Here is a 13861-nt window from a genome sequence, read left to right as displayed (position 1 = left end):
GCTTCTTGATATGGATAAAATTTGGATAAAATATGTACATTCTTCAACCACAAACTCTGAAAACTACTCAGACATGTTGCTCATGCAGAGGATAACTGGCAGGTTTTTGGGTTTGGTTTGGGGTTTTTTTGAATGCAAAGAGGGTAGCTTCATTCTGGAACATGTTTAGTTTTTAAGCGACAAATGGTCTGTGAAAGCCTCAGAGGCAACTCAATATTAATGAAGCCAGGCAGCAGAAGTCCCCATTGTTGCTCATAGTGGTGAGCCAATGTAATTGGAACTATAAAAAGTGAAACAGAGTTAGAATTTCTTTAGGTAGAACCCCTAAAAAGTCATAAAAATAAAGCACCTTGCTTCTGCTCTTTCCAGCACCTCAAGAATAGACTGCCGTTCTCTCATTTGATTCTTCCACATATGTTTTATTTCCTAATGTCCTCTTCTTTCATTTTTTCATTTCCGCCTAAAAATTGTGTTAATATTTTGTAAAGGCTGATTTGCTGATTTCATTTTTGTCAGTTTTTGTTTGGTCACTTCTGAAGATACACAAAGGACTGCAGCAGTTCAGAGCATCACTGTATACCAGGACTCTTTACTTCAAGAAAAGAATGGAGGCAAAATTTTTAATCTAAGTCTACCCATCTAAATCTAACATTAATCCTCATTCTAAACTCTTCTTACGAGAATCATCTTACAGAAGTGTGCTCCCTTTAAAGTCGTCTCACTTTTCCTTGTGTACCAGAGGCATGCAAGGCAGGGCTCTTCATATCAGCAACACACTGTGAGCAGAGGCCTTGCCAGCTTAGTTCAGGTTTAATTTCTTTTCTCACAGCTTCCAGCCTTCCCATGGAAGTGTTTATTTTACAGATAGTCAGCTTGACCTACTAACTTTATAATAGAGAACTATTCCTATGTCTCAGTTTATCATAACACGGTTAAACAAGTACAGCACAAATCATTCTGAAAAAGTGAGGAGACAAATGTTTCAAGTCAAAAGTTTAATAAGAGGTGTCTTCAAGGAGAACCTTCTGTAATAGGGTGGGTATTCTTTCCCCTCAATGCTTCTGAAATACAGTATTTTCTTGTTTGTTCTCATGAAGAAGACTACTGTAATAAAAGTAAGAGTGAAGAACATGACATTTAAATGGTCTTTACAGTTAAGAAGGAAAAAGACAAAGATGGTGTATTGTGACCGTGGTCACAGGGGTTTTCAGGATGAGAGAGAGATGAGAATGTTGATTCCATGATCAGAAGGCTTGATTTATTATTTTATGATATATATATAACATTATAACTATACTAAAAAGAAATAGAAGGAAAAGTTCTCAGATGGCTAGCTAAGAATAGAATAGAGAAGAATGATAACAAAGGAGCTCTCTCCAACTCTGTCCGAGAGAGCTCAGTCCTTGATTGGCCATTAATTGTAAACATCCAAGATGCGCCAATCACAGGTACCCCTTTTGCATTCCACAGCAGCAGATAACCATTGTTTACATCTTGTTGCTGAGGCCACAGCTTCTTAGAAGAGAGAAAAATCCCAAGAAAGGATTTTTCACAAAAGATGTCTGCGACAGCATATGAAATTTTAAATGTCTCTATATTATATACGTTCCTCTGTTCAGTGTAGAGTCAAAAACATAAAATTATGTTCTTTGTCCGTGAAATACATGTATTTTCATACACCAAAGATTGAAAAATTGTTGCAGAAGAACTGAATATTTGACTTGTACTTGCACTTAAATGCTCAGCCTGTGTCAGTAGCAGAAAGTCTCTGTTGTAACACAGAAAAGCTATTGATAAACATTAAATGAACAGGACTCACCAAAATTTGCCTTAGATCAGAACCTCACACTGCTCAATCTCAAACTAGCATGCAAAGTCCTCATTTTCAGATTCAGAAAAACACAATGACTTGAATAATGAACTACAAGTCCTAAAATTTAGTATCTGTCTGATTTTGCCAGGGTACTTGAATTCAAATGCAATTGATCACCTTCTGAAGCAAAACCAGTGGAACAGGAAGTTAGCTGGAGCTGAAGCCATCAAGCTGCTGCTTCCACAACAGTAGCACAATCCTTTGTGCATTTCTGTGACTTCTGTGACACTGAGAGTGTGGGAATTCAGCGGAGTGGAAATGAAAGCCAGCAGTGTGAATTGCAATATGACAGCAGACTTACTGGTACGGCATTTCTCAAATAGCTTTAAGATGTTGGACTGCTAATTAGAAAAATATTGATTTCTCTCACATAGGAAGCAACATTTAGAAAATATTTTTCTTTCTTTATTACTATTTAAATCACGCAAAACCACTCTATACAACAACAGATTTAATTCAGTTTTGACCAAGTAAGAACAAAAAGAATGTAAGCATTTAAACTACTGCTAGATACCAATGAACCTTAAAAAATTCTACCAGGAAAAATAAATCACATGGTTGAGCAATTTTGGCTTTAAATTTGGGTGGGTGATAGAAAAAAATTATTATTATTTTGAATAACACATATTAATTATACATACAATGGCCTCTGTAAGCAAAATCATACCTACATATCATTATGCTCAAATTTTTATTAAGGGCAGAAGAAAAAGCATGCTATGTGTAATGCCAAGAATTTAAATTAAATCCAAATGGGAAAATAAACTATATAAGTAAATAGTGTTTATTAGCCCACTGAAGTCATCATGGAAAAAATAAGTACTTTGAAAGTAAAAGTATACTACCACAGAGCTGCTATATTTCATGCTTCTTAGTATCTGCTACTTCTGGTATTATGCACAGCCTTCCTGTGCCCCTTAGGTGACGAAGCTTTCAGAAATAAGAGGGGATCATGCAGCTCAGATATTTGGCCATGAAGAGTATGATCTTTTTCATTCCTCCTGTCTCATGTTGGGAGTCTTTTGAGTAATATTTCTGCGTTCTAACGTGTCATGCACCCTGCTTGCTCTTTACTGAGTTCATGGTGCCGCTGCATTTCCCTTCCACGGTCTATTTCACACAAACTGCAAGTTTTTTCTCCATTCTCTTTGTACCTCTGCAGGTGTTGCTTAGCTCCCAGTCTGCATTTCTCCAGCTGACCATTGGTGACTTGTAGATAGTGCAGGTGCGAAACCAACCCGCCTCTGTCCATCCCACGCATGCACTTCTCTACACCATCTCCTGTGCTCCACTTTCCAAGGTGCTCTCATGCCATGTCTTTTACAGACAGTATCTGGATAAAACTATTGGACCATAAAAAGGTAAGAAAAGATAAAGGAAATTAAGCATAACCACATGGTTTCAAAAATTTCTATTCTAGTTAAGCTGAGAAATTGCAGGCAGCTCAAGTAAGGCTTAGACAAAGTAAACTTGGAAAGCTGCTGTCCTGAGGCCTTGCAAACTCAATACTGCTGCTAGCACGGCAATACACTATGTGCTGGGTACCAGGGCTACCCTGCACCAGCTACAAAATCATGTATGTCTGCGGGTTTTCGGGGTCCTGGCTGCTGCCGGGAGCCCCGAACCTGGGGGGGTACGGGCGGACCCCTCCTCGGCGCGTCCCGCCGCCATCACACACGGCCCCGGATGACGAAATGTCGGCGCGACCGGGTACAAGGCAGGGCGCGGAGACTCCCGCGTTGTTCCAACACGCTTCATGTCGGGGAGTCTGAGGGCGCAGGCGGGAAAGGAGAGCGGGGCACACCGCAGCTGAAAGGTACCGAAGCCGGGGTGCGGAGCCCCGAACCCAATAAGGAAACAGGGAGAGGGTGTTCTTTAGGGAGAGAGCCAATGGAAAGGTGGGGAACAGGGAACTTTCTGGAACAGAGGGTGTCAGTTACATATGATTGACTGCTTCGTCCCAGGGTGTCCCAATCTCATAATCTTTGTCCCCTTCCCCCACATATGTCGTCTTCATTAGTATTGTGATTCCCGTTTGGGATATTACTCTTGGAAACACTTTGGAACTACTTCAGTTGGTTTTTTATGCGTCATGTCATTTCTATGGTGCCATATTTTCTCTCCTTGAAGGGTTTATGGTCCTAGTTCCTGACTTTTTAATGAGAAGCTGACAGCACGTTTCAGTCATTCCTACTCCAGGATGGGCCATCATCTCTCACCCTTCAAGTCACGGCACTTCATCTACCCCGAGTGTTACCCATTCTGGGATGTGGCAGTAGGTCAGGGAATATGAAAAGCAGGCTCCTCTGTGATGGGCTACACTGAAGGTTTGCTTTTGTTTTTAAGAAGAGCTGTTTGCTTACATTCATCTTGATGTGTTAAATTAATACAAGGGCCAATAAATGGTTAGTCGTGAAGAATGCAGTTAAGCATATTATTCAGAAGAAAGGAAAAAATGGGGCACACGGTTAGACATTAGATTATTTTGTATTACAATAATTTACAACGGCTTTACACCATTGCAACAATTTGTAACTGCTTTAATTTTCTCTCTCTGGTTCTCTCCTGATTTGTGCCTTCCATGGAGAGTTCAAACATACTCCTTTAGTGTAGAAGGTAGAGGTTCTAAGGACTTGTGCAAAAAATCCCCATGGTTTTGGAGGAAACTAATCTTTCAATTCATCACTTGAGTCCTTTTGATGTTGTTGTTTCTCTACTATCTACCTTCCATATTGCCGCAATAATAAATTAGATTCAGTAAAGTATGTGTAGAAACTAAATGTTGAATGGCCTTTTGTGTTTATGAGTTGCTCTGTTATTGCATATACATGTCTAAATGTAGCTATTGGGAATAAAATACATAGCATCTTTTGACTAGGAACAGCTGATGGCAAATTCCCTCAGATAAGTTCATTCTCATGACCTAATAATTGGGAGTGGTTCTGTTCCATCTCTGCAAATATATAACAAGTATTTATGGTTCCTGTTGGATCCAGCCTAACAGTGACCTTAACCATTTGAGTCACCCAGTTTTTTCTCTCATGTTCATAGTTTCAGATCTCAGGGCCTCATCCTGGTGAGGATAAATGGATATGTGACTGAAAACCAGGTCATGTTGGAGACCTGAATGTATGGTGTAGTTCTAGTCTGAAAATTAACTTTGCAAACAAAATTTCAAAGGAAACCTTGCTTCTGGTAGCTCTACTAAAAGAAGCTAAGTGACAAGAGAAAGCTGTTGTCTCTGTGATGCTCAGCCAGTCTCTTCACATCAGTACTCTATTCTGGTTGTATAATTTTAGCACTATCTTTACAAAAAAAGTGGCTTTTACCTGCCTGCATTGCAATTAACACCTAGCCTTTCTTGCAGATACAGTAAGCAGTGGTACTGTGCATGCATCTGAGAAGTGTATGTTTCCTAGAGCTGACAGCTAAAATTAAAAATGCCTATTTTATCATTTGATGTTAACAGGAATGATACAAAGTGCATTCAGAGAAGGATCTATTGTACAAAACAAAGCCTTTCTTCCAGTCACTCTGGAGAACACGGTGTGAGAACAGTGCTGTGGTTTAAATCATTAAAGGTAACTTCTTGCCAGGTGTTGCAAGATGTTGATAGCACATGATACTCTTCTCTTGCTGCTTCTTTCTCATGTATTGATTGGCTCTCTCCTGTAGGTGTGACAGACCAGGGTGCTTACCCTGTTTCCTCTCAGGACTTTGAAGAAACTACTACATTTGACAAATGACCAAAAAAAAAGGCATCTTAAAAGAATCAATTGAGAGACGTCAAAAGCAACTGGAAAATCTGCAGTCACAGGTGAGCTGTTACTTGAAGATTATCCAGCTTTTGTCTTTGAAAAGTTCTGCTGAACTCAGTCTGGATTTGAGAACTGAGCAGTGGATATTTTTTGTTTGTTTTCTGGGCTCCCTTCCCTCCCTATCTCCTGGGAAGAAAAGACTAAAAAACAGAGTGGTTAAAGAGATTGCGGGCCACAGGTACTTGTCCTATGGCAGCTATGGGGTGCCATCATCTAGTTAAAGATTATTTGTTTGAACACATGTTTTGTAAAAAAAAAAATGCAAAAAATCTCTAAATCCATCTGTTTTCCACAAAAAATGTTCTCACTGTACAAACATTAAAACAATGATGCTACATTTAATATATTAATTTTTTTAAGTTTGCCTTAACTCAGGGTTTTTCACATGGGCATTAGGAGTCTGCAATCAGCTCCTGTAACCTCTTATCTAACTACAGTGCAGATGCTTATAACTTGTGAAATAATTATACATTATTGCCAAACACCAAGTTTGCTGGGAATGAAACAGATGTTGACAAGTTTGAAGGATATAGATCTTCTTTTTCCTAAACCTGAAATACAGAAATCAGTGTTTGCTTTAAAGTAGCACAACGTTTAAGGAATTCAGGTTGTTTAAGGAAGAGGATATATTAGTAGTTTACAGCCAAGTTGTCTCCTAAATGCTGTTAAGGAATTGTTTTCCTTAGTCCCTGGAAGGAGTGGTCAAAAGTAGCTCAAACTCAAGTATGTCATTTAGGATGTTGAACCTAAGCCCAGCATATGGTTTCCAAGGAGAAATCTTGCATTAAGAACTGTTGCATTAGATCAAGGGGCAAATGTTTGCTATTCACAGGAATTTGTGTCACAAAACCGTACAGTTTAGTGCTTCTTCAGATGACAATGTTCTTGTTCTCAGAAACAAACTACTGATAGTGTGAGCTAGGACATCTGCTTGTTTCTGCCATATTTAGGGAACAGAAAATTACTGCTTGGTCAAATTATCATTTTGTGATGCATAATAGCATTCTTTTAATCCTGATTTCTGAATCTGTCTTTTCTTGAGAGAAAAAGAGATCATAAGACTTTCCTTAAATATATTTGATGTCTAATTGCTGTCTTAACAGTTGAAATTTTCCTTATGGATTAGATATGCAGTTGCTGTTGCTTCATCAGATTTTCCATTAAAGTCACTTCGTTCAGGGAAGTTAGTTCTGTTTAGGATTTCACCACTGCACTCTGGGCAATATCTGTTTGGTTGATTAAGGATTTCTGACCACAGTTTATATAAGAATCAGATGCTTGGTCACATCTCAAGTCTTGCAAAAGTTGCCAGCCAGAAACATGCTCACATAAGGATGGTCAGTAGTTGTGTGGATTATCTTCGAATCTGTTTTTAATAGAAAAGCTGAAATCACTCCAGCTACAGGAAAGCACATTGACTCCAACTCTCATGTTGCTCTTTGCAAGGATGGTCATACTCTTCTCTTTTATTCCTTCAGCTCATCTGTATATTTCATAATTTTTCTGCTCTACTTAAGGGATTTACAAACAAGTTCCTCATTATCAAACACCACAGTTCCTACTTATATTTCTTTCTTCTCTAGAACAAATTACATCTTCCTATATAGTTGATACAGAGATCAGAAATTACCAATAAATTAAGTTACAAGTAAAATGATTTCAGAATTTCTCCTTTAGTTGGCCAAATGCACATGTCTTCTTAGCATTATTTCCCTAAAATTTCCTTTAGGAATGTTGCTTCTCACCAAGTTAACCAATGGGATTACTCTTGTCTTCATCTAGTTTTCTTTTTTTTTTTTCCTGAAGCTTCTCTATTCCAGCATTGAGTATCTTTGCTTTTGTTGTGCATATCTTCTATATCTTGGTATTGAATTTCCTGGTAGTATAATCTCTATGTTCTATTTAGCTCAATGTTTTCAGTTCTTAGTTAATCCTGATTCATTTATGCCAAGTTGTTTTCTCTCCCAGAAGAATTATGAGACAAGGATTTGGTAAACTTAAGAGTTTAGAGAATGTAGAATATAGGAATGCACTGATGGTCCATAAATGAGGCAAATAAAGGTTTCATGAGTCACCATGCATTAGCTACCACAGAAATGCTGAAACTTTACTTTAAAATTCAATTTGATTCACTTGTGTTACTGCCTTACTGACTTTTTTTTCCCTTAGAACATCTCACATTTATCTAAACTATATAAACTATTGGCTTTTCAGTCTGAGGGCAGTCTCTAGCTCCCAGAACTCCCTCTCCAGAGGGTAGAAAGGGTAGAGGCATTGGAGCCACCTCTGCTGAACTGAAAGCTTCCTGCTATGAAGGTTTTCTTTTATTCCTTTAGGACAGCTTTTTTATTCCATATTCTATTGTACCTTCTTTGATTGAAATCCCTTGCCAATTGCTCTTGAAAAATCTAAATATAACTCCATCCTCTGAATTTGCCTTTATCTTAGTGGTAATACCTTGCAGTTAAGATAAATGTTTTTTTCACTGTACAAACGAATACCACTTCAGTTGTGCATGGATCCAAAGGAATTTTGACAAATGTGTGCATTTTATCAAGGTGGCTTTATACTACCTCTTTATACCATAGTCTTTTCAAGTAAAACACCATTGCTTTCACCAGAGTTCCTTTTTCCAAATTCTCTCTCAAACTACAAAATCTTTTGAGGATTTCCAAATGAAGAGGGGTTAAGCTCTTTATTGCATGCTTCTTGAAATTAGGTCACTTACCAAAGAATAGTAAATTAATTCCAAAAATGTAGTGATAGCACAATGCAGAAAAGTAATGCATAATATATACTTTCCAAAAGGCAATGCTAACCTTTATTTTTAGGAAAGACAAAAGAAAATAAAAAATAGGCATTGTTACAGGTGCTTTAAGTGGTACTAATTTTTTTCCCAGAAAGGAAGTATAAATGCATTCATATATTTGAGAATTGGTGGGGTTTTTATGTATAAACATAGTTTAGCTATTTTCTAAAAAAGGAACAGAAATTTTATGTAAAAAATTTCAGCTGAAAGTAGCTGAAAGCTGTTCCAGCAGTATTACATATGGCTTGCCTTGTTCCTCTTCTCCTTTTAGAATTTTTTTTAGCATTTCTGGGAGCAGACTAGATGGTGAGAAGGGCCCTTGGGCTGAACCAGATCACAAATTTACCTGTAGGATTTTGGCCTCACACGTACAAAATTTATATATGCATTTATTCCATCAAGAAACTCCAAATATAATTTTATGCTGAGTGACCACTCTTACAAAGCCAGTATTCTTTGTGCAAAGAATATTATGGAAAAAATTTCTGCACATAACGTGGTTTTTATGTGTTGAAAATGTATGCAAAATAGCTCTTAGGAATCCCAAAGTGAGATATAATTTAGTGTTAAACTACCATGATCTATGAAAATTTAGCATGCAAACTGCTCATATTAAAACATATTTCTATTCCTGTTTTTCAAAGTAGTTTTATTTGATAAATTTTCATTCTGTTCATCCTGCAGTCTTCTGGAGAATCTACTTAACACCTCACCTCAAGACCTTTAAGAAGAAAAAATGAAGGGACATTTCATATTTTCATTTTGTAAGTTTCCTAAAAACAGAAAATACACAGTTCAGGTGGTAACACCCAGGAAATTGTACACCTGCAGTTTGTGTGTTTGCCCTGCATAGAGTAGGGAGAGGTGATTTGATATTACCAGAGCAGGCTGAATGATCTCTGAGACCTCCTTAGGTGTTCACAGCTGAAGTGACCTTTTTTTTCCACCTGCTTGTAAGGGTAGTTATGCATTTGGAAAGGGGGCTTTGCAGCTTATTTCTGTAGTTGTTTCTTTGTGCTGCTACATCAGGGGGCATGCTGAATCTGAGCATTAACTTAAAATGTCAGTAGCTAACCTTTTGAACAGTCATTCAGTAAGCCTTTACCATTTAATGACAGGCATATCTAATGAAGTGCCAAAATTTCACGCACCTTTTTCCTAGCGGGCTTTTCATTAGGACCACAAACAGCTTGCTCTTCGTTCTGCAGGCAGCAGAGCTCCAGGAACAAATGTGTTTCTTTGTTTGGTTTCATGCTTTCTAACAAGTACTTATGAAACAGTGCTAGAATAAAAATGAAAATACTCCATGAACACAGTCAGCTTTTGGCTTAACATAGTGCAAAATAGAAACTTGTCCCCAGAAAAGTCATGCTGTGTCTCACAGGGATAGTGTACCTCATTGGAAACCAATTTAGTGTTAGCAGGGAACTAGAAAAGGTCAAATTTTACACTTATTCACGAATTAGTCTGTAAAATCAAACAAGGATAATTCTTAAGCAGTCTAACCAAGCAGCAGTGGTGGAGGTCTCAGCATAGCTGGCCTCTTCCCTTCTCTGAGGGGCATGTGAATGCTCACAAAAGCAGGCACAAAACTAATTTTACTTGAGGGATCTGTTCTGTCATTTCTCTGCCCAGAGAATTGTAGGGGGAAAAGGGCCACGTGCAAAAAGTGGGTTCTAAAAGGTGCAGTAGTCAGGATAAAGACTTTGCATCTTCAAAGAAAACGAGATCACCTGGATGATAAGCATATTGTCTTTCCTTCTGGAACCATGAGGATCATCCCACACTCCTGAGATGCAGTATTGCAGTCTCTCATTCTCCACCTTACCTTTAGCTCTGCAAAGTGTTTCTTTTGTAACCAAGCGGGTTCAAATGTGCTTTCAGAAACACTGAAGATTGTGCAAATACTGTCAAAAGTGATTTGCCAGACCTACCTTGAAGGAAAATATTTGTTCTTTGTTTGTGAGCCCTGCTTGGTGGCTGGCACACACCTTGTGAGAGAGGTGTGCAGGTGAGAGCCACACAGGTGTCCCCCCAGGGCTGCCTCCTGGGCTCTGCTGAGCTGGGTTTGTGCAGCTCTTGAGCTGCTGGGCCACCGTGGTAGCAGTCACTAAAGCTCTGTGCACTAAACACCGGGAGATCACAGCAAGACAAGCCTCCAAAAGGCATTTGTCACAAAGCAGGGATGATGTAAGATGGCCCCACGTACTGGTTCTTGCCTGTTTTAGTTTCATTGAACAGTGAGTTTCTTGAAGAAGGAATTTTTCTCAGTATTTTTTTAAGGATTCTTTTAAAATAAAATAAAAACAACTAAAACAAACCCTGGGTTGAAAATGCTTTTGGAGTGTGTACAGTAATTGCTTTTGTGCTTTCTTTTCCAAGAACATGAGAAACCTCATTTCAAATTCTGAGGTAGTTTTAATAATTAAAGAACCACTGATTTTTCCCAAGGGATCATTTGTGTGCACAGGCTAGAGTGTCACTGAAACACAAGTTTTTCCTTTTATCATTTGACAGACAGAGGCACATGGAAGAGAAAGCACAGTCAAATAAAAATAAAAATTTAAAAAAAAATCTGTTCTGTTAAATACCACATAGGGAAGACCAAACAATCAGATCAAACAAAGGGCAGCCTATGGCACAGTTGCAGGAACTTCTGTACTCGTTAAGTGGTATTTGACTTTATAGGAAGAATTAATACATTTAATGTTGAGCTGGTTTGGTTAGGTTTTAATGCATAAATTATGACATTCCTTAGCACTTCAATGGATACTAACTTCCCTGGAACAATCTCCAAGTCCCCCAGAAATAGGTGTGTGCTGCTTTTGCTGTTGTTACATGCCTATTTTCATGTAACTTTCTATTGTTTCACATTTGCTGCACGTCTAAACACAAACGTAAGGTTAGCTCTAGCTGTTTTTATCATAGTGGTTGTTCAGGTAAGCATTAACATGGTAATATGTTAATGCTCAAGCATACAGAATTGGGTGTCTATTTAAAATTTTCTCTCCTAGGACCTTTACCCTGTATACTGATCTTAAAATTGTAAACATGGTGATTAAATTTTACCGTATCTCATTTCTCAGTGAAAAGTTTTCTTGTAATTATAGATACTGGCTATATGTTTTAACATCTTCATTTTGAAACCTGTTGGTAGTTCAGAGCAAGATATGGATTTTTTTTTTTTTTCTCCCATTGACAGAGGCTGTGTGAAATTCCAAATTCAGAAATACATGTTTGGTGTGTTAGCAAGTGCTTTGGAAAAGGGCATTCATTTGCTAAACCACAAATATTTCCACTCATCTTTTAGTTCACAAATGATGATGGAGCTCATCTTCTGTAATGGTAATTTTATTACAATGATTGGATCAACTCAGGATTAAAGCTTCTTAGATTTGTCAGTAACCTCTGCAGGTCATGCTTTTGACAAGGGTACCAGTTACATTGTTTATGGGAAGGTTTGATTCTATTTGTTTTTAACTAATTTTAACTAATTAGTTTTTAACTAATTTTATAGCTATTTTATATTAGAATAGCTCCATTTTAGAGATTGTTACTCATTGTACTTTGTTACCTTTTTTTATTCAGAACAAAAAATTAACTTTTCTTCAATTAGATTGTTCTCACATTCCCTCAAGCATCAAAAAGATAGAACCACTTTTATTTCACATGGCTGAAAACTCCACCCACACACACATCTTGAAAGATTAAAGACAGGGGAAGGGTATATGTGTGAACTAAGAAAATATCTTTGCCTTGAATAGAGACCAGGCCTCTCTTACTACAGATTTCATTCTTGAAGGAAAGGGATAAGAATGGTAATGTATATACAATTGGAAAAAAATGTGGTGTTACAGCTTCTATAATTCACCTTGCCCCACATTTCCGTGTTGTGCTAGAACAAATAGAATGTCAGAGAGTAGTAAATAAAGCTGTATGTTAATACAAATCTAAATTATAAGGAACAGCATGAGTAATGCTTTTAGTTAAACTGGCTGGGATAAAAATGTCTTGGTGCTGTCAGTCTTCATGCTTTAGGATGCACATTGATCACGCAAAAATTTATCCCCTCCCAGCCCATTCTTCCTCCTTTCAGTGTAACTTTATTGAGTATGAGCATGACTGTTTGCATTCTGGTTTGTTTGTTTGTTTGCTTTTCCTCATTGTTGACTCCAGCTGAAGATTACATGAAATATTGGTTTAACCTGATAAAATAATGCCTGGTCATATGAGCAGCAAGTAGTAGAGAGGCATTTTGTGGCCACATGTGAACTGATTAGGTTTTCTGATTTCCTGAAAAAGAGGTGTGTCAGATTTGTCTTAACAAGATTAACCTATCATTAACCCAAGTGCTAGGAAAATGATATGACTTGCCAGCCAATAAGCTGTTAATAGAAAACTATTTTTTTCCTATAGCAGTTAATCAGTGAAAGCATCCAGTTTCACTCACATTTTTCTACAAAAACTGCAAGCAGGATGTTGCTCCTGAAAATGGTGCTTTAAAGAGATGCCTCTCTCCTGAAAGCTATCCCCTTAAACCAGAACTGTGAACTGGGATTTTTTAGCATGGAGTTATGTTCATTCATTTTTCAGAAATGTGATTTAAGATCTCCTCCATGCACCCCAGGCAGAGAAGTGCAAGTCACATGTGGAATGTCTTCTAACAATTTCAGAGCTTTTTCAAAAGGAAACTTATTCTGCAATGTGACACGGAGAAGGAGATATCTCAGAGATTGATTTCAGATTGTGAAGGCATTCAACATGCATGTTTTTAAGGTAAAAATACCTCCAGCCTAGCTTAGCTGCTATGAAATTTTGCAGGTACCTCTTCCCAATCTCAAGGAAATCACCCATTTTGTGAACCACGGATGCAGCTAAAATTGATGTGAAAAACAGTGGTCCAGAAATTATCTGTGTGAGGAATTTCTTTAAAATGCCAGAGCAGTTCTGTGGTAACAAATTGCTACAAAATTGAACACAGGGTTGATGCTAAACCTCCTGCTGCTTAAAGAAACATCTTTTAAACTGGTGTTTTATTGTGCTGTACTACCACTGCAGGTTGAAAGCATTTGTGCAAAAATATTAATTTATCATGGTTCTTGTAAACCATGACAAAAGGCTGTGCTGTGGCAGGAAAAGTAACATGGATGGACTTTCAATGTCTTAAAGCCATAATACTCTTAATATGGTGACCGAGCACTCTAAATCCCTAGCTTGGGATATCATTTGCCTTAATTACTTGTGGATCATCTGTCTTAAAGTGCTGACTTGTTCTTGAAAACATAAGGTTGGTGATGCAGTGAAAGTCAACTGACAAATCTGATATATAACTTCAATTAATATTTTCTTACGAGTAGTTAC

The 13861-nt window shown here is 37.8% G+C and overlaps 1 long non-coding RNA gene across 1 annotated transcript; it reads left to right on the top strand.

Moving 5' to 3' along the window:
• The first annotated feature begins 5348 nt into the window (after positions 1–5348).
• LOC132070150 (uncharacterized) lies at positions 5349–10752 on the top strand. Its single transcript, XR_009417891.1, has 3 exons — positions 5349–5454; positions 5549–5690; positions 9185–10752. It is a non-coding gene; the product is annotated as an uncharacterized LOC132070150 (long non-coding RNA).
• Positions 10753–13861: the final 3109 nt, after the last annotated feature.

This window comes from Ammospiza nelsoni, chromosome 2, assembly GCF_027579445.1.
Source record: "Ammospiza nelsoni isolate bAmmNel1 chromosome 2, bAmmNel1.pri, whole genome shotgun sequence".
Lineage (NCBI taxonomy): Eukaryota > Metazoa > Chordata > Aves > Passeriformes > Passerellidae > Ammospiza > Ammospiza nelsoni.
This window is presented reverse-complemented; position numbering and strand designations above follow the sequence as displayed.